At 39.3% G+C, this 20401-nt stretch overlaps 1 pseudogene; it reads left to right on the forward strand.

Moving 5' to 3' along the window:
* The first annotated feature begins 2631 nt into the window (after positions 1-2631).
* On the forward strand, positions 2632-15280 carry LOC101140797 (acyl-coenzyme A synthetase ACSM6, mitochondrial-like; annotated as a pseudogene).
* The last annotated feature ends 5121 nt before the right edge of the window (positions 15281-20401 follow it).

Raw genomic sequence — 20401 nt, forward strand, 5'->3', positions numbered from 1 at the left:
ACCAAAGGAAACAAATGAAACTCCAGTAAACTACCAAAGAATTTGAAGTCTATAAATTGCCTAAAAAAGAACTCAAAGTAATCATCTTAAACATAATTTTGATTCATGACTTAAACAGAATAAAAAACAAAAAACATATGATCATCTAAATAGATGCAAAAAAGCATTTGATAAAATTCAACATCCTTCATTATATATAATACATCATGCCATTCTCTTTTCCAATTTGAATACCTTTTATTTCTTTCTCTTGCCCGACTGTGCTGGCTAGGACTTCCAGTGCCATGTTGAATAGGAGAGGTGAAAGTAGGCATCCTTGGCTTCTTCCAGTACTTAGGAACTGCTTTGAACTTTTCCCTGTTTGGTGTGATGTTGGCTGTGGGTTTTCATAAATGGCTTTCATTATTTTGAAGTATGTTCCTCCTCCGTCTAGTTTGTTGAGGATGTACATCATTAGTTTCTTTCTATTACTAGATATTGGCAATGTTTTTATTATAAATGCAGTTTGAGTTTTTTCATACACTGCTGTACTGTATAATTTGCTATACTTGAGTTTTATCAAACACTTTGCTATGCTGTATGATTAAATTTATTGAGATAATCATATGATTTCCATGCTTTATTCTAATAGTGGATTATACAAATTTATTTCTTAATAGAGCTATCTTGGTCTTGATATATTCTTTTGTGTATAGATTGCTGAATTAATTTACCAACGTTTTCTTGAGGATTTTCCATTTATTTTCATCGGTGTGATTGATTTCTTATTGCCCTTTATTTATGCGTCCATTGTCATATTTACTATCAAAATTATCATTATCACATGATATAAACTGGGAAATGTTCTTTCTTTCATATGTTCCTTAGAAGACTTTGTATAAAATTGAGATTATTTTCTTCTGTAATATTTGGTGAGTCTAGCGTATTTTATTATTGCTTTTACTGTTTGGGGGAAGTATTTTAAAGTACCCACTCATTTATTTTAATGGCTATAGGTCTAGTCACAATTTCTGTGTCTTCGTGAGTCAAGTTTGTTGAGTTATATTTTTCTAATGTTTGTTAATTCACTACATTAAAATGTTCAAATGTATTGTTATAAAATGTTACATGTTTTCTCATAATCCTCATTTATCCCTATGATATATCACTCATACACAAAAAGTGAATGAAATATAAATATGTGTGTAAAAATGAACACCTATAGATCATTACCAAGGTAAAGAACTAGAACATTGTTGGCATTCTCAAAGTCCCCATGTGCCTCTTCCTGGCATCTTCCACCCTCACTCCTTGAGGTGACCACTATTCTTTTTTAGTAATTACTTCTTTGCTATGCTGTATAATTTTCCAACTACATATGCATCTCTGGAAAAACAGAGTTTCATTTTCCGCATTTCTTAGATATATATGAAAGTTATCAGAAGGTATGCATAGTTCTGTGTCTGGCTTCACCTACTCATCATTATAGTTGTAAAAATCATTTTCATTATTGCTCCCTAGCATTCCATTATATTAGTAGGCCAAAAATGCATCTATTTATCCCCCTGTTGGTGAACATTTAATATTCAGATTGGACAGTCAATTTCCCATGGTCTGTAATGCCGAATTATCATTAATGAAGTATTTCATATGCAAATGAGTCCGTGTCAGCACCATGCCAACTTCACACCTGGTTCTTTCTAAAATGAATCTTCTTTTTCATGAACATTTGAATATTATATAAATTTTAGAATTGGTTTACTAATTTCCACACACTAAAATACAGAGTTTTTTGGATTGCATTGAATACTTAGATCAATTTTGGGAGACTATGCATTTCAAAACTATAGAATTTTCCAGGCCATTTACATGGACTATCTCTCCATTTATTTGTTCTCTCTCACTAGAGCAAAATTCCATGGCAGCTATGGTGGCCACCCTAGGATGGCCTGCACTCTGGCAATCCTTCTGTATCAACAGGATCTGTGGACCTCCAAACACAATGTCCTGAATACCCAGCAATACAAAAAGGATCGGCTTGAAGCTCACTCTGACAGGATGAGGGAACCACCCATGGGAGCCAGAAAAACCTAGGAACCTGATTGGTACTGGATCTAAAGTTATGCTCATCTCCCAGGAACTTGATCTGCATAGTCACTGAGGTCATCAGTCACAGGGTTTTGCCCCTCTATTTACCCACCTCATGCAGCTTTGCACTTTCTCCCTCGCTCCTTGCTTCTCATGGCCTTCCTTAGCTGCCTGTCACTTCTCACCCTTCCACCCACCACATATCCCTAACCCCACAGGAGGGAGATACACTGTAGATAAGAGAGGAAAGACCCGGCCATTGCCAGCAATAAATAGCTCCCTGTACTGGTATGCCGGACCACCAGGGGATACAAAAGATGTTGTTTCCCAGAATCCTAGAGAGTGTCAGTCACTGGGTGATCTTAGCGTTTATGGACTGGATGTTTTTGTTCCTCGCAAACCCATATGTCGATACCTAGCCCCGTAGTGTGAGGATATTAGCAGGTGGGGCCTTTGAGAGCTAGTTAGGATTAGATAAGGTCATAATTGTGGAACCCTCATGGATGGGATTCGTGTCTTTATGGGAGTCAAGACAGAGCTTGCTTCCTCTCTCTGCTCTCTGCCATGTCGAGGTGCAAGGAGAAGTCAGCTGTCTGCAGCCCAGAAGAGGGCCCTCACCAGAATCCGGCCACACTGGTATCCTGATCTCAGACTTCCAGCTTCCAGAACTGTGAGAAATACGTTTGTTGTTGATAAGCCACTCAGTCGATGGTGTTTTGTTATAGCAGCCCAAGCTGATAAAAACAAGGGTGTTCTAAGAAAGGGCGAGGTGTCCGGCCTTCCTCTGGTCCTTTCAGCCAGCAGATCTCCCACTCACTTTGCAGCAACCAGCAGGTACTGATGAGTCTGAGATGCCGCGAGTCTGCTCAAGTAACTTTTCTAGACACTCATTGCAGATTCCTCAACTTCTCTCACTATGGTTTCTTGTTCACCTGATAGGGCCCACTAGATCCAGAATCCTGAATTTAATGAAATAGTTGCTAACAAAGTAACATAAGTACAAAACTATGTGAAGGTTGAAAGTAATTAGTTTTAAATGCCTCATTATTTTATTATTTCAAACACATGGACATTATACAAAAATTGAAAATACAGATTAACACAAAACAATAAAAATCAGAGATTATGCATTATTTTAATGTTTGTTTTCTGTTCACTTTGTACAGTATGCATAGATTCTGTTTCTAGTCATAAAAACATTAAAAATGCTGAGTCTATTTGTGTTTTGGTTCATGTTAAGCACTGCAGTGGGTCTTTGCTTTTCTAGTTTTTGTAATCATGAATTCAGATTGCTGAAGTCATAGGGCCCACTGCTCCGGCATTAATTTGCTTTGTAGTTTTCTTGAGTTTTCCCAGGCTGTGACATTTGGAACTTGACAAGTCAATGTGCCAGGCAATGAAGATGACTTATTTGATGAGACTGGTGTTCTTTTCCAAGCAGCTGATATTATGCTAGAGTCAGCTTCATTTAAAATGCAGGTGCAACAGGAACCATCCCTTGAAAATGTAGATCCCATCCCAGTATTAGAGGCAGCAATCCCTGTGATAAAGGGATAGGGGGAGCAAAAGATGAGGCCACAGGGAAGGGTCTCTAAGGGACCCTAAAAGCTGCCTCATGAATCCAGAGTCCATTCAAAGCTCTCCCTCCTATTTCTTGAAAAGATTGGCCACTGGGGTGTTGAGTTTAGAGAAATAGGTATGAGCCTCATAATCTCAACCCCCAGCCACTCCCAACAGATCTGACCTTTACTGTCTGGGCTTGCCATGTGGGGATTGTGCTTACCATGCTGGCACCCTCGCCACTCACCAGGTGGTGAAGTGCAGCTGAGGCTTCGGGTGGGTCATATGTATAAGGGGTGGGGGCAGGTACATTCTGAATAAGGGAACTGTGAGACAACATGCCTCCTCTCAAGCACCTCAATAGACATTTACATAACCTAAGGACACGTGAAGATGTTTTCTTTTGGAAGTTTTACTGGTGATCCACATTTTTAAAAGGAATATAATTGTCATCAGAAAATACTGTTGACCTTTTGTTCTCCAACAATGACCAAACAACAAGACCAAAATTAAACAAAACAAGCACCTTTCACTATTGTTATTGCACTCAACAGCAACTTCTCAAACTAGGTCCTCTCAGCCAAAACTGTACACTTGAATCTTACTTGGAACAATAGCTGTATTTTTGAAAAGTTATATACATCACATTTTTTCTTTGGTTATGCATTCATTAAACAAATATGTATTTATCTCCTACTATGTACCAGGTCAAATTCTAAACAAATGTAATCGTGCTAAAATGTTCTATTAGAAAGAATTCTTGTTTTAGAAAACAAAGTGAATAAAGTCCCTTTTACCTGTAATATTTTAGGATTCTAGTTAAAGTCACCCAAATGGATCCCTTTTATAAAATACAGTCCTTCAAATTTGTTTATTTGAAAAATTTACATTTTATATATTTTGCTTAATTACGCGATACCTATATCACCTTCTTTTAATAAAATTATAATGTCTGTCTAGGTGTTTGTGTACAGTTAGAATAAAATCTTAAGAGGTCCTCTATGTGATCCCACCCAGTGAGTGATTCCTTCCTACAACTTCCCTGGGAACGGGCATTTAACTTCTGCTGGAACATCACTGGTGATGAGAAGCTCACTACCTCACAAAACATTTTGTTCTAGGATCATTCTCCTCCTTTAAAAAGGTCCTTGGTGAATTTCACCTACAATGAGGGTGAAATTACTAGTGTGCTGCCAGTCTTCTGGGTTTATCTGGAAAAATAGTAAGAAGAGTAGTAGCTCATATGGCCTGAGACAAACATGGTATAGGAGAGCTTCAAGAAAGGATAGCGGGTATTGGGGAAGAAGACTCTGAAGGTCACAGAAAGATCTAGTCTGAGTCCATGGTGGAGACTGCTAGAGACCAGAGGAGGTTCCCTTGGTTTTAGAAATCCAGCTGGCAAGCAGGGAAGCCTTTGTGACTGGAGCAGAATGAGAGAGGAAGCAGGAAGAGGCAGCTGAGGGCAGAGAGGGAGGCAGGGGCTGGATTCGGATTTTCTTCCCTAAGTTTGGAGGAAAACATTTGTGTATTTTTCAGCAGGTGGTGTTGTTTTTGGCTTTTTGCTTTTAAAATACCATGATTCTATTTGGTCAAATCTCTCAGCATTCCCCCTGCCCTGTCACTTTATACCTCACTCCAGAAAACCTGGACTACTCATAGTCTCCTGAATGTACCAGGTGGAAGAAGCCTATCATGGTTCCTTACACTTACCTGCCCATCAGCTTCCCTGTTCCTGTCATTCCTTCCTTCCCCTCCTTGTCTACCTGGCAAAACTCTCACTTTGCTGCCAAGTTGGGCTCTACCATCACCTGCTCTGGTAGACTTCCTTTACTCTCTCAAGCCAGTCTGGGTGCTTTGTATCTCCATTACCTCAGGTAGTTACAATTGGTGATTTATGTGAAGCCCTCAAGGGCCAGGGCAGTATTTGCTTCACCTCTGAGTCCCCAGCATCTAACACTGTGTCTGGATTAACCAATTAATCCATTTACAAATTGTCGAACTCTTCTAAAACAATGAAATAAAAATTTGGGAGCAGATGTATTCTAAAATATAACCGGTTCATGTTTGGTGATACCATATGGTACATTTTCATTTCTTTTCTGGGTATCTTTTGTAACTATTTTTTCCTGGTAAGATCGTATGAAAATAGCATAGCTCATATTAGCTGTTTCCTGAGTGCATTATAGAGTCTTTTCAGGATCTGTGATAGATGACCCCTGACAACTTCTTTAAAAAGTTCCAAGTCAAAACCATCTACGCCATGCTGTAAGGAGTAGAATCTGGGGTCCTGGACAATTGTTTGCTCCAATAGCAATAGCTACAAAATGTAGGACTTACAAGAATAACTAAGGAAAGTTACCAGGGCAAGGAGCTGGAGGCCAATAGCAAAGTTTATCAATTCATCAGTCAATAGATATTTAGATTGTTTAGATTGTTTGCACATTTGGGCTATTATGAAAAATAACTTTTTTATGGTGCCCAAGAATTTCAATTTGAGAAGCAGAAGATAAAGGTGGGGTATGTGGGAAAGGCCTGTACTGGTTAACTAGATCCTTTTCCATAATCAATATATCTATAGTAGGGAGTGTAAGCATTGAAAGACAAGCAATGTCATCATCAGTTGCTCCTAGAAGTATTCTAGTTCTCCAAGCTTGAAAAGTGAAGAGAAGCCTCTGTTAGAACAGCCTCTGGCACACAAATGCACCCAGCATGTCCCAGTCTCATAGAAGGCCCCCAACAGGTGTTAGATGGATGCAAAAGAATCTACAGAAACAGCCAAAGGCCGGAAGTTGTTTGTTGTTGTTGTTGTTGTTGTTGTTTTTCGTCTCCAATGCAAATCCAGAAATCCATAGCACAAGCCATTCTCAAGCCAGGAGGAAACAACAAAGGGGAAGTTTTCACAACCCCCTTGCATCACAGTTTCAAAATCAGGCTACATTTCAAGTAACTAGTGGTCTGAAGCCTAACCATATAAATTTAGGACTGCTCGAGGGGAAAGGATAACAGCAGCAGAGCCACTGATCACTGGATTGTTTCAATGAGCTCAGTCTCCTGCATGTCTCAGTTCTTCCTCAGCCACCATCATGTTGCTTCCCCAATACAGAGGAGAAACTCCCAAGAGAGAGGGTATTCCAGAGACCTCATCTGTGCCTTCCAGGATGTTTGAGGAAATATTCTCTGCTCAAAAGATATGTATGAAGCCTTATTTGAGACTTTTTCAGGAATCATCTTTGTGCCTGGGAGTCTCCAGCTGACTGCCAAGGAAATTTGCTATCAATTACATGTGTCTAAAGCCCAATGCTTTGTGGCTAGTGAGGCTATGTTCCCAGTCATGGTCTCTGCCATGTTTGACTGCCCTACCTTGAAGACCAAGCTCCTGGTGTCAGATAAGTGCTATGATGGGTGGTTGGATTTCAAGGAGCTGATTCAGTAAGTGGACATTGAAAATGAGAAACTTAAATCAAGAAAATGTCTGATTTTGGAAGATAGAATGTTGTATGAGAAGGTGGTGTGAGTGGTTGTAATGAGAGGCTTAATGGTAATTTCTAGTCCTGAAAAAAAAAAAAACAGAGTAACTCCCCAACACCCTCAACAGAAGAATCCCTGATCTGGCCTACAAGTTCTCAGTCTGAGTGAAAGTCTCATCTTCTGATTCATACTTGACCATTCATTCTGAGATGCTAAAAAAATAGGTGATAAAAATATAAACACATTACAAAACATAATAAAAAGCTTATATATATATAAAATTATATAATGGAATACCATTCAGTCATTAAAAGGAATGAAATTATGTCTTTTGCAGCAAGTTGGATGGAACTGGAGGCCATTATCTTAAGTGAAATAATAGAAATACAAAGTCAAATACTGCATGTTCTCACTTATAAGTGGGAACTAAATAATGTGTACACACAGATATAGAGTGTAGAATAATAGACACTGGAGACTCGCAAAGGTGGGAGGTTTTGAGAGGGTGAAGAATGATAAATTACTTAATAGGTACAATGTACACTATTTTGGTGATGGTTACACTAAAAGCCCAGATTTCACCATTATGTAACAAAACTGCACTTGTATCCCTTAAATTTATATAAATAAAAAAAAGACCCACTGGCCCTGGGATATGAGAAAATACATATTAAAACAACATGATGCCATGTTTATCCTCAGGTTAGCCAAATACAGTAGTCTCCCCTTATCTGTGGTTTTGTTTTCTGTGGTTTCAGTGACCTGTGGTCAACCATGGTCCGAAATAGTTGAATACAGTACAATAAGATATTTTGAGAAAGAGAGAGAGATCACATTCACACAACTTTTATTACAGTATATTGTTGTAATTTTTCTATTTTATTAATTATTGTTTTCAATTTCTTACTGTGCCTAATTTATAAATAAAACTTTATCATAAGTATGTATGTTTAGGAAAAAAGATAGTCTATATAGGGTTCAGTACCATTTGTGGTTTCAGGCACTCACTGGGAGTCTTGGAACATATCCCCCAGGGATAAGGTGGGACTACTGTATTAAGTTTGATAATTATAAATGCCATCTTTAGAGAGTAATATTTTAGTGTCCAGAGATGTAAAAAAAAAAAAAAAAACCATGAACAAGACAGACAAAGCCCCTATCCTCATGGATTTTATATGCTAGACAACAAAATGCACAACAAGAAAACACATAAATGATCAAGATAATACAGTTTCCAAAAGAAACTCCCAACAAAAACAGGCAAATTAAATAGAGTGATCTCATGTGGAGATGGGGGAATTATCTTAGATTTGGTGGCTTCTTAGGAGAGGATGAGCTGAGACTTGAATACTATAGAGCCAGCCTTTTGAATATCTGTAGGAATAATATCAGAGAGAATACTAAGGTACAGGACCTGAGGTGGGAAAGAGCTTGACTTGTTTGAGGAACAGAAAGAATACCAGGGTGCCTGAAGTGTGGTGAGTGGAGAGTAGGAGGAGAGGAGGTTGAATAGCAAGGGAGAGCGAGATTACAGCGGGTCTTGTAGGTTATGTAGGAAATGTCTGTGGAATGTGGAGGAGAAGGACTTGATCTGAGTGACGTTTTAAAAACTCCTTCAACTGCTGTCTGAACAATGAGAGACAAGACAGGTAGTAAAGGGACCTGGCAGAAGGCTAGTGCAGTCGTCTAAGTGAGAAGCCGTGTTGGTATGGACCATGATGGTGGCAGTGGACACAGAACTGGGAATTTGCAAGGCGAATAAGGAACTCACCTCAGGCACAAAATGTAAAGGGGCACTGAAAAATCCAGTGATCAAGAGAAATAATATTTTAATTTTCAAGTACATTTTAAAAATCAAATTATACAATAATTTTCATAATTGAAGTTTTAAAATTTGTATATAATTTTACATATTTATTTTATATATTTATATCACCTGTTTATAATTTATAATTTCATAAATTTTATGTTTTTAATACAATAATTTTTTTAATTAATAAAATCATATTGGCAAACTTCTGCTGACAGATCACCTGCTTCTATTTTTATAAATACAATCTTATTGGAACCAGAGACAACATTAGGGTGACCAAGTAAGGCGAGTCATGCAACTGCCTGGTTGGATTACAGGCTGTGTGAGAACTATACTTTGAAGCTGGCTTGGCTGAATCCCATTCCTAAATCGTATTGGGAATACTTGGCCACTTTGGGAGCATTCATTGTCATGTACTTATTTTAAATTTTGTGGCTGGGCACGGTGGCTCACACCTGTAACCCCAGCACTTTGGGAGGTCGAGGCGGGCAGATCACTTGAGGTCAAGAGTTCAAGACCAGCCTGGCCAACATAGTGAAACCCCATCTCTACTAAAAATATAAAAATTAGCTGGGTGTGTTGGCAGGCGCCTGTAGTCCCAGCTACTTGGGAGGTTGAGGCAGAAGAATCGCTTGAACTCGGGAGGCGGAGGTTGCAGTGAGCCGAGATCACACCATTGCACTCCAGCCTGGATGATAGAGCAAGACTGCAACACAAAAATAAATAAATTAATTAATTAAATTAAATTTGGATATTTTATTATTAATTTTTGACAGTAGTTTTGATTATTTTAAAAATATTTCACTAAAATATTATTTATCTTGACTACTGAATTTGCTGGTATCCCCTTAAATATCATGTCTGTCACAAATGTTTCACTTGCTCCACCTTAGTCCCAGCCCTGAGTACAGATAATGAAGAGAGACAGACTTGTGACACGTTGTAGAGGTAAAGTTGTCAGGGCTTGCCAATGGTTAGGATGTGGCATAGATAGCTGGGTAGATAAGTAGATACATAGGGAAAGACTGATAATAAGGGTTACTACAGATTTTTGCCTTGAGCAATTGAGTAAACAGAGGGTATTTTACTGAGAAAAATAAGGCTGGAACATAAAGGCATCATATATTACTTATCCAACAGAAATTAATGCAAAAAAATTAAGGGAAAAATGGCAGCTGCACCTCTAACAAATCATCCCCCAATATACCAAGATACTAGCTGTTATTTTAAAAAATCAAAGATTACCAAACCAGGAGCCTAGGCTCTAAGTCAGAGAACCTAAATTTAGAAACTTGCTGTTGCATCTTTTGCAATTTATAGAGTTGTACCTCCAAAGCAGACCTTCATAGGGACCAAAAGTCAACATCCAATGGCTATATTCTTCACCAACAGGACAATGGGAGTTTCCAAACTGGCCGAGTATTCCCAGTATGATTTGGGAATGGATTTCAGCCAGGCTTCCAGATATAGTCCTCACACACCCTATTCAGGCTTGAAAGCTCTTCTCTGGGGTGGTAAAGGGAGAGTTGCATGAGACTAAAGCTAAAAAAAAGAGTTCGTTACTCAAGATTGCAGCAAACATCAATATTGAGAGAAGGAACAGGGCTGAAAGCAGGGTGGGAGGGTGTACACCAAAGGATCGAAAGTAGATTACTATAGATAAAAAATCTAAGAGTACACAGTAAAAAGAGGAAGGGCAGTGAATCCATGCAGTTGAGGAGGGATCCAGGATGATTATCCCAAAGATGCACCGTTGGATGTTACTTGTTCTTCAGTGCTACCAGCACCGGGGTGAATAATGGTGTTGACCACTATATGTAGTGATAAACACAGAGATAGAGTCACAATTTATGAGGGTTTGGGGTTCTAGAGTCAGATTCTAAGATGAGAATCACATGTCATCACACTATCCCTTAAAAAATTATTTAAGTAGCTCACGAATACTTTTGGGTGTGAGTCACTGGGCCAATGCTAATGCCTCTTTCTAGCATCAGTAAAATTGCCACAATTTTACTGGCAATATCCAGGCTTATTACTCAAAGCAACAATGATCAAAACAGGCTTCTGGGGTTCAGAAGTAAACGCCTCTCTTGGCAAATTCAAGGGATGCTGAAACTGATTTCAATCTCTTTGGTTGAACACTCAATTAAGTAATTAATTGGGTTGCATTTGTTTTAGTTTGGTTTGTCTGTGGTTAAGTTTCTCAACCTTACATTCAATTCTGCCTAAGATAAATGGTTGTGTGCTGTGACTCCACACTCAAGTTCTCTTAACAAACTCTACCCAAAGGTTCCTTAGGGGAAACAGGTGTATGTGATGTTCATACTCACCTCAAAGGCTTTGACTCTCATAAGCTATAATGGCCAGTGGATATCAGGTAGAGAATTAGAATAGGAGAAACTATTCTAACTCACTTATTAAAATGGTTTAGGAGATCATTCATTTATTCAATTCATTAATTAATAAAAGTGCTTACTAGAACAATTCAGAGACCCCTGAAAGCCATGAATCCTGGAAGGCAATATGATACCAATTAAGTGATACTCACAGAATTTAAGGAGACTCCATTAGCCTCCTGGCCTCATAGCCTTTGTTTGTTTTCATTTGGGTGGTCCTTGTTTCTCTCCACAGATTAGTGCTTGATAATAGCAAGTATTATTGTTGTTGCTAGTACCAACATGAGAAAATCCAAATGGCTTTCCTATTCCTCTTTAGATGGTGGATGGACCTCCAGCCAACAAATATTTTGTGGTGTAAGTGATGCCTTTGATGGATCTTTATCTCTAAGTACTGCCTTGGGAGCTCAGCTCCAAGGAGCCTGTGTGTTTCTGTGTCACATGCCAATTTTCTGTCCCGAGACTGTTCTAAATGTAAGACGAGGTCCTTGTTGTGGGACATGTGGGGCAGAGGCCAGAAAGAGGCATTAGCAATGGCCCAGTGGCCCATACCCCAAATGGGGCAAATCAAGAATTAAATTTGGAATGTGATCTTGACTTAAAGATGCTCTCCCTACTTCTGAGAGCAATGCCCCCTCACTTCTCTAGGGCCTTTGGAATTAGGAGGACTTGGCTACTTCAGTTGTAGCACTCAAAAGCAAGCTTTTTTTTTTTTTTTTTTTTTTTTTTTTGAGACAGAGTCTTGCTCTGTCACCCAGGCTGGAGTGCAATGGTGTGATCTCAGCTCACTGCAACCTCCCGCTTCCCGGGTTCAAGCGATTCTCCTGCCTCAGCCTCCCGAGTAGCTGGGATTGCAGGTGCCCGCCACCATGCCCAGCTAATTTTTGTATTTTTACTAGAGACAGACTTTCACCATGTTGACCAGGCTGGTCTTGAACTCCTGACCTCCGGTGATCCACCCACCTTGGCCTCCCAAAGTGCTGGGGTTACAGGTGTGAGCCACCGTGCCTGGCCTGAAAAGAAAACTTTTAAAGGACAATAATGACATCGAAGAAGACAATATTAATATCAGTTACTATTCATTGACTATTCACTGGTACTTCATATGCATTATTTCATTTCATCTCTCCAACAATCCTGTAAGGGAAAAACTGGGGAAACTGAGTCTCATAGAAGATAAGTACCTAGTCCAAGGAATCACAGAGGTGGAATTAGACATTAAGCAATCATGGTCTATTGGACTCCACAGCACAATCTCTAAACTGTTGTGCTAACCTCTTAAGTGCCTCCACAATCCACAATTTTACTGGCAATATCCAGGCTTATTATTCAAAGCAATAAAGATCAAAACAAGGCTTCTGGGATCCAGAAGTAAATGCCTTATTGTGTATCTATTCAGATATCAGTGAATAACATGATAGCTGCTAGGTTCACACAGCTAAAACTAAATTCTCTCCCAAGGTCTGGAGGGTGAGGAATCACTAAATCTCCAAGACAAATGGCATGACCCAGCCGAGTCTCAAAGTTAGTGGCCTTCTTCCCTGGACCTTTCCCCCGATGGTCTCAACTGTCTTTCCTACTTAACATATAGATTTGGTTTTTTCTTCCTTGGGGTCCCAGGCTCTGTCCAGGTCTTCCGTCACCACTCTATCTGCAAATCCACTGATGTACCAGGAACTGCTTCAGCACAAGTGTTTCGCCAGGTAAGAGAGGATCTTTCAGGAGAGAGTCCATTTCCACTCATAGTATCATAAATAAGATTAGGAATCCTCAATTTGTTGAAGTAGATCCAATCCTATCTTTCATTAACACACCTATCTTGTTGCCATTTATGACAATAACTTCATTAGAGTGTGGGATTTTTTTATTATCTTGTGACTTTTCAAAGCCATATCTTCTGGCTCCACAGGAGTCCAGAATATAGAACTAAATTATAATCATAAGGTTGAGTTTGTTTGATCAATTTGTAATTACACCTCCCTTTAAAAAGATAAACATTAAAGACAAATACATTACCTATAAATAAGGTAAATATTAAAAACAAAGACCACCTTCCTTATTGGATATAAATCCTTTTAGGCCTTTTAAAAATAAATTTATATTTATCTACCCATCTTCATTGCAATATACTGAAATATTGGGATGGGATTATATAGATGGTATCATACTATGTATATCATAGTAAAACCTGCATTTTCACTCCACACTGTTCCTTAGAGCTCTATTTATGATAATATGTGTAATATATTTTAATCATTGCATAGTATTCCTTAGTATGAATGAATTATATGTTAATGAGCCCCAAGTACCTATCAAGGATACTTGAATCTTTTCCAAGCTGCTGAAATAAGAATCTTTGCACATATCCTAGAATTCTCTAGAGTAACCACTGAGAAGTGGAACTGCCAATGTTTTGTGGAGTCTGGGTGATGCCCAGATTAATCATCACTAAAGATTAATGAGAAAGCACAGGTTCCAAACCATTGTATCATGCCTTAGAGTTTGCTAAATAATTATTTAACTCTAAATTTTACTTTAGCTGTGTGAGCAAGGACATATACTCTCTGAAGGGAGCATTTGTGGGAGCAAAGAATAGCAACGTATTACATTATGATGACATAAATGCCTAGTTCATTGGCATTTTATGGAGCAATTAAAAATAATTAAGTTAAAATACAGTATATCTTTATTCATCAACATGCCATCCCATATAAAATGTTCAGATTCTTTCTTTCTTTTTTTTGAGACAGGGACTTGCTCTGTTGCCCGGGCTGCTGAGGTGCTCAAGGGATCCTCCCATCTCAGCCTCCCAAGTAACTGGGACTACAGGCACATGCCACCACACCTAGATATTTTTTGTTTTCATTTTTTCTAGAGACCTGGCCTCACTATGTTGCCTGGTCTTGAACTCCTGGGCTTAAGCAAGTCTCCCACCTCTGCTTCCCAAAATGCTGGGATTACAGACATGAACTACTGTGCCCAGACAGATTATTTCTTATACTCTTGATAGAAAAGGACTTAAAATTTTACAAATAGTCAACTCTCACTTGTACCCTTAAATTAATAATAAAAAGGCAATGATAAAATGGTGCCTTTGGAATTAACTCAGAAACAGTTCTCCAATTCTGATCTTTCTTAGTCTCAAGACCTCACTCGGTGGGCAGGTCAGGTATTATCTACTACAGATGAGCTACCACATAACAATTAATTGACACTCTTGTGTTCAAAATACATAGTCATTCTATCTCTATCTGAGACCATGAAGAGGTTTGCTCTAATCATCTTCCCACACTGGAACCTTCTACCATCACCAAAATAAAATACACATAAAATGAATTGTGGGTTTATAAAAAGTGTTTGCTACTATTCTATCTATGTCTGGGGCCCTATGGAAACTTCTCATAATATCCAGAGACTTTCAGCCCAGTTTGTAAAATTGGTGGCTGTCTCTCCATCCCCAGACTTCAGAAAATTAGTTCCTTCTTTACCTTACCATTGCTGACACATTCTTCATACACAGGTAAGGTTTTTGGGGTGATAATAGAACTCAGAAGGGTTTCTACAGAAGGCTGGCTTCCTACCATCAGTTAATACTTACTTACTTTTAGCATTAATACTTCTTGTCCAGAAGAGTAAATGAATCTTCATAGAGATTGATGTAACTGAGATGTCTGAATAGATTATCTAAAAGACTAGTAATAAGAACATAAACTACCACTTAATGAGTACCTCCTATATGTTTGGCAATATCTGTATCATTTTTGCAAGTTTCTTTCTCATAACAGACCTGTTATTGGTAGAAATATTCACTAAGGCTAAGAACAACTTTTGATGCCTCTCCAGCTACAGATTCAAGAGTCTGAAGCTTTGTGTGGCTGTAGGAGGATCCATCAGCCCTGGGGTGATTGAGGACTGAAAACACATCACTAAATTGAACATCTATGAAGGCTATGGGAAGACAGCAACTGTAGGTTGATGCTGATTCACCACTCAGCCAGAAACCAAACTTGTCCATTCACTGTGTAAGCACATTGTCAAATCACTAGCACACACTAGAAATGCAGAACTGGATATGAAACACGGGAAAAGGAATTGCTTAAATCTAAAGGGACCCCCCTTCCATTGCAAGACAAAGAATTACAAGTACAGATAACTTATAAACTTACAGATTTCACAGCAGGAAGTTGACCTAGTTTCCACCTGACAATTCCTGTTTACTCTGTGAAGTATGAGGCAATGTCACCTGACGAGAATGTGAAAATGATGTGATAGAATTCTGAGTGGAGGATGTTTAAAATGATCATTGCTGAATATGGAAGAAAGAGCAGATTGTGAAAATAAAGGAGAAATGGGTAATTATAAGATCACATTTGAGGTTGCTGAGCATTCATCTTCAAAGTCACTAATCTATGTAGTTATGTGATTTTCTCCAATATCACTCTAAAATACAGACATAAGCATAGTGAAAGTGAACAGTTGGATTGAAGCAGGATTAAAGTTGTGCCAAGAAGATCCAATAAAAGGGCAGTGGGCAAGGGATCTAGTGATATTGGAAAGAAAATAGTTAAGATGAAAGACTAAGAAACTAAGCTGACTGGGCAAGGAAGAGAATTCAGGAAAAGGCAGATAAGTTGTGTGAAGGCAAAGCACTGGGGATGTCAGTGGAGCTGGAGTGACTGAAGGTAGTTGTTTTAGGCTGCTGTAACAAAATATCATAGATTGGGTGGCTTAAACAACCAAAATTTATTTGACTCACAGTTGTAGATGCTGGATGTCCAAGATCAGGGTGCCAGCATGGTCAGGTTCTGGGGAGGGCCCTCTTCTGAGTTGCAGACTATCAACCTCTGGTGGTATTCTCACATGACAGGGAGAGAGAGAGAGAGCAAAAAGTCTCTTTCTCTGTTTTGTTGTTGTTACTTTTTTTTTTCTTAAGAGTTAGGGTCTTGCTCTATTGCCTAAACTGGAGTGCAGTGATGCAGTCATAGCTCCCTACAGCCTCAAACTCCTGGGCTCAAGTGATTCTCCAACCTCAGCCTCCCAAGCAGCTGGGACTACAGGTACACACCACCACACTTGGCTAATTATTTATATATTTTTAGTAGAGACAGGGTCTTACTATGTTGCCCAGGCTGGTCTCAAACTCCTGGCCTCAAGTGATCCTCCTGCCTCAGCCTCCCAGAGTATTTAGGACAGGCACGAGCCACCGTGCCCAGTGTCTCTTCTTATGAGGGCAGGAATCCCATCATGAGGGCATCACTCACATGACCTCATCTAAACCCAATTACCTCCCAAAAGCCCCATCTCAAAATACCATTACAGTGAGGAGAAGGGCTTTAGCACACGGATTTGGGAGAGATACAATTTAGTCCATAGCAGCAGTGGTCAAACAGTGAGATACATAGACTTAAGATTTCAGAGGTAGAACATTTGCAGGTGATGCTAACACAAGAGTATAGCCACAGGTGGATTAAGTGTCATGACACTCCCTAGAGATCAGGGTCAATAAATGAAGAGACCAGAGGGTAGAACTGGTCATTCATATAGATGTAGGAGGCACTCAGGATGATGGTGGGACGTGGAGTAAAGGAAAGATCATGAACCTCGTGATGAAGGCTTTAATGGATAAGGAATGACTGGGAGATTGGTAAATTATAGCAACCAGGAGTAGTAGAGGGTGGTAAAGGTAAGTGGTGTGAGTCTTAGAAAGACAGGGGCATTGTACATAGGGTCAGAAAAATAATGGTTAGGAGTAATCATCTCTAATGTTTTAAAATATTAGACAAAATGTGAGACTGGTGATATTTTGACTAGAAGTCACATGACCTAGATTCTAACACAACTCTGCTACAGAACAACTGAAGGAGTCGTAAGAGGGCCCTCTGTCTTTCTCTGTGCCTGGTTTCTGATTCATTCATTCACTCACCCATTCCATGAACACTTATGGAAAGCCCTCACTCTCCTAAGCATGGGGACATCGTGATAAGCAAAGCCACAACAACCTTCACAGGGCTGTAGAGTAGCAGAGCAGATTTAATCAAAGAATTGTGTAGTAGAAGTATAGCCAATACCAGAAATAAGTGCTCTGAAGTGAAGGACCAGAACTCATTGAAGGTATATTACAAAGAATCTAACTTCTTTTACGGAATTAAGAAAATCTTCCCTAAGAAATTCCTGTTCTGAGAGCTGAAGGATAAATAAGGGTTCACCAGGTAGGGGACGGGGCATCTTGGGTGGAAGAGATCAGGTTGCACTAGAGAAACCCTCTGAGGGTTCATGCACAGACTACAGAGGGTCAGGGGGCTGGGATGCAGGAGTCACTGGAGAGGTGGGGACCATCCAGACCTTCCAAGGCCTTTAGAGCCAATACAGCTCATGGTCACCCAATGTTCATCCTGCCTTCTCTCTCATGATAAGACAATAAGCTGAATGTGCAATGAATCAGTCAAGGTAGAAAAGCTAAACAAGTTGCCAAGGTCACACAGCTACTTGCTTTAAAATGTTTTAAGTGAGATATGATTCATATATTATAAAATTCACCATTTTAAGTATATACCTGAGTGGTTTTTAGTATATTTGTAAGGTTCCAAAACCATCAATAGAAGCCCTTGTTTTTAGGCCCTACTTACTTTGGCCTCTTTTAACCTCCAGAAGAGATCATTTACATATATATATATAATTTTACATTTTAAATATATAATATATTGTCTAATATTTTATATCTATTAAGTATATTATATATTGTTTAATATTTTATATTTATTAAATATATATAATACATATAATATTTATGTGTTTAAGTGTGGCAAAACATTCACACAATAAAGCGCATGACTTTTTTTTCTTCAACTTTTATTTTAAGTTCAGAAGTACATGTGCAGGATGTGCAGGTTCATTACATAGGTAAACTTGTGCCATGGTGATTTGCTGCACGGATCATCCCATCACCTAGGTATTAAGCCTGGCATCCATTAGCTATTCTTCCTGATGCTCTCTCGCCTGCCACACCTTCCTCTGACAGCCTCTACTGTGTGTTGTTCCCTCCCATGTGTCCATGTGTTCTCGTCACTCAGCTCCCACTTATAAGTGAGAATATGTAGTGTTTGGTTTTCTGTTCCTTCATTAGTTTGTTGAGGATAATGTCTTCCAACTCCATCCATGTCCCTGCAAAGGACATGATCTCATTCCTTTTAATGGCTACATGGTGTATATGTACCACATTTTCTTTATCCAGTCTGTCATTGATGGGTGCTTAGGTTGATTCTATGTTTTTGCTATTGTGAATAGTGCTGCAATGAACATACACATGCATGTATCTTTATAACAGAATGATTTAAATTCCTTTGGGTATACAACCAGTAGCGAGATTGCTGGATCAAATGGTATTTCTGTCTCTAGGTCTTTGAGGAATTGTCACACTGTCTTCCACAATGGTTGAACTAACTTACACTCCCACCAACAGTGTAAAAGTGGACCTAAACTATACCCTACAATAACTGGACTTAACAGATATTTACAGAACATTCTACCCAACAGCTGCAGAATATACATTCTATTCATCAGAACATGGAACATTCTCCAAGATAGACCATATGATAGGCCACAAAACAAGTCTCAGTAAATTTAAGAAAATCGAAATTATATAAAATACTCTCTCAGACCACAGTGGAATAAAATTAGAAATAAACTATAAAAGGAACCCTCAAAACCACAGAAATACATGGAAATTAAATAACCTGCTCCTGAGTGATCAATGGGTCAAAAATGAAATCAAGATGGAAATTAAAAAATTCTTTGAACGATAATAGTGATACAACCTATCCCCTCACCTGGGCCTTTGTTCCCTGCTCTCTCTTTCTCTGCTTCTCTCTGCTCCCTCCTTTTCCCCTCCTTTCTCTCTCTCTGTCCTTCCCCCTACCCCCTTTCTCTTCCCCACCCCCATTCTTTCTCTGCCTGTCCCTTTCTCTTACAAACCTCACCCCCTACACTCTGTGTTCCTTTCCAGCCCTGTTCAGAGGGAGCCTCTCACGACTGACCTCTGCACATCCCACAATTTGAAAATTATAGAAAGATGGTGGGGGGGACACAAAACTTATTGAGAAATGTCTGCTCTCCGCTCAGCTTCTGTCAGACCCACCTGCATTTGGTGCTACTAGGGGCAGCTGGTTCAGTGGGGATAGGGCTCTGACAAACCCTGAGCTTCTGCAGGGTCTCATCACTAGCTCCACAGCCACTGCTGGTCCCTCTTCTATTCCCTATTGAGATAAATCAGCCACCTCATGGGGATACATTCCTGTCCATCTTATCACAAGGAACCCCTGTGACTGGCAGGCATCAGGTGCCCAATGACTACTTCTAAAATGAATGAGCACAGTCTCCACTCATGGCTTGATACGGGATATTTCCCCACCCCAGAAAGCCCCCTTGGGGCCCTTCCAGTCAACGCTACCCAAAGGGCAACCCTGCTTCTGCAGCCAGCATTGCAATATCTGCCTGGGTTTGAACAGTGTATAAGGAATCATACCTGGTACACCAGGGGGTCATCTGGTCCTCCAGAAAACAGACGCCCAAACAGATAGGACTGCAAACCTTTATTAGGGGAAACACTACAGAAGATTAGAGACAGATGAGGCAGCACTGGGCAGGCAGCATAAAATGTATTGGATACTTTTCCAAGTTATGTAGGAGCCACAGCATGGCTGTCACAGCTCAGGGCCCTCTTCAAATTTCAGCTTGTCTGTTAAAGCAAAAAAAAAAAAAAAAAAAAAAAAAAAATTATTTCCATGTGATCTTCTTTTGTCTTATATACACTTCGTCTTCTATAAAATATCTGTGCCCCTGATAAGTACTTCTGTGTGTGGCTGCATCTGTGTCTATATGCCATGGAAAGCAATTATCTATGGGTCTCAGGTATAGGTCTTAACAGTTTAACTGTGTACACATTCTTATAATTATCTTTTCTTTTATCTGGTAGAATCTGAATTTTAATCGTGGAGACAGGGGTTTTGCCTTATCTTTTGAAACAGGGATTGGAAATCTCTGGGCCTGAGCTATTACAGCCTATGGTTTATCTAATGAACTTCAATGAACATCTTTTGAT

The sequence above is a fragment of the Gorilla gorilla genome, chromosome X (assembly GCF_029281585.2).
Source record: "Gorilla gorilla gorilla isolate KB3781 chromosome X, NHGRI_mGorGor1-v2.1_pri, whole genome shotgun sequence".
Lineage (NCBI taxonomy): Eukaryota > Metazoa > Chordata > Mammalia > Primates > Hominidae > Gorilla > Gorilla gorilla.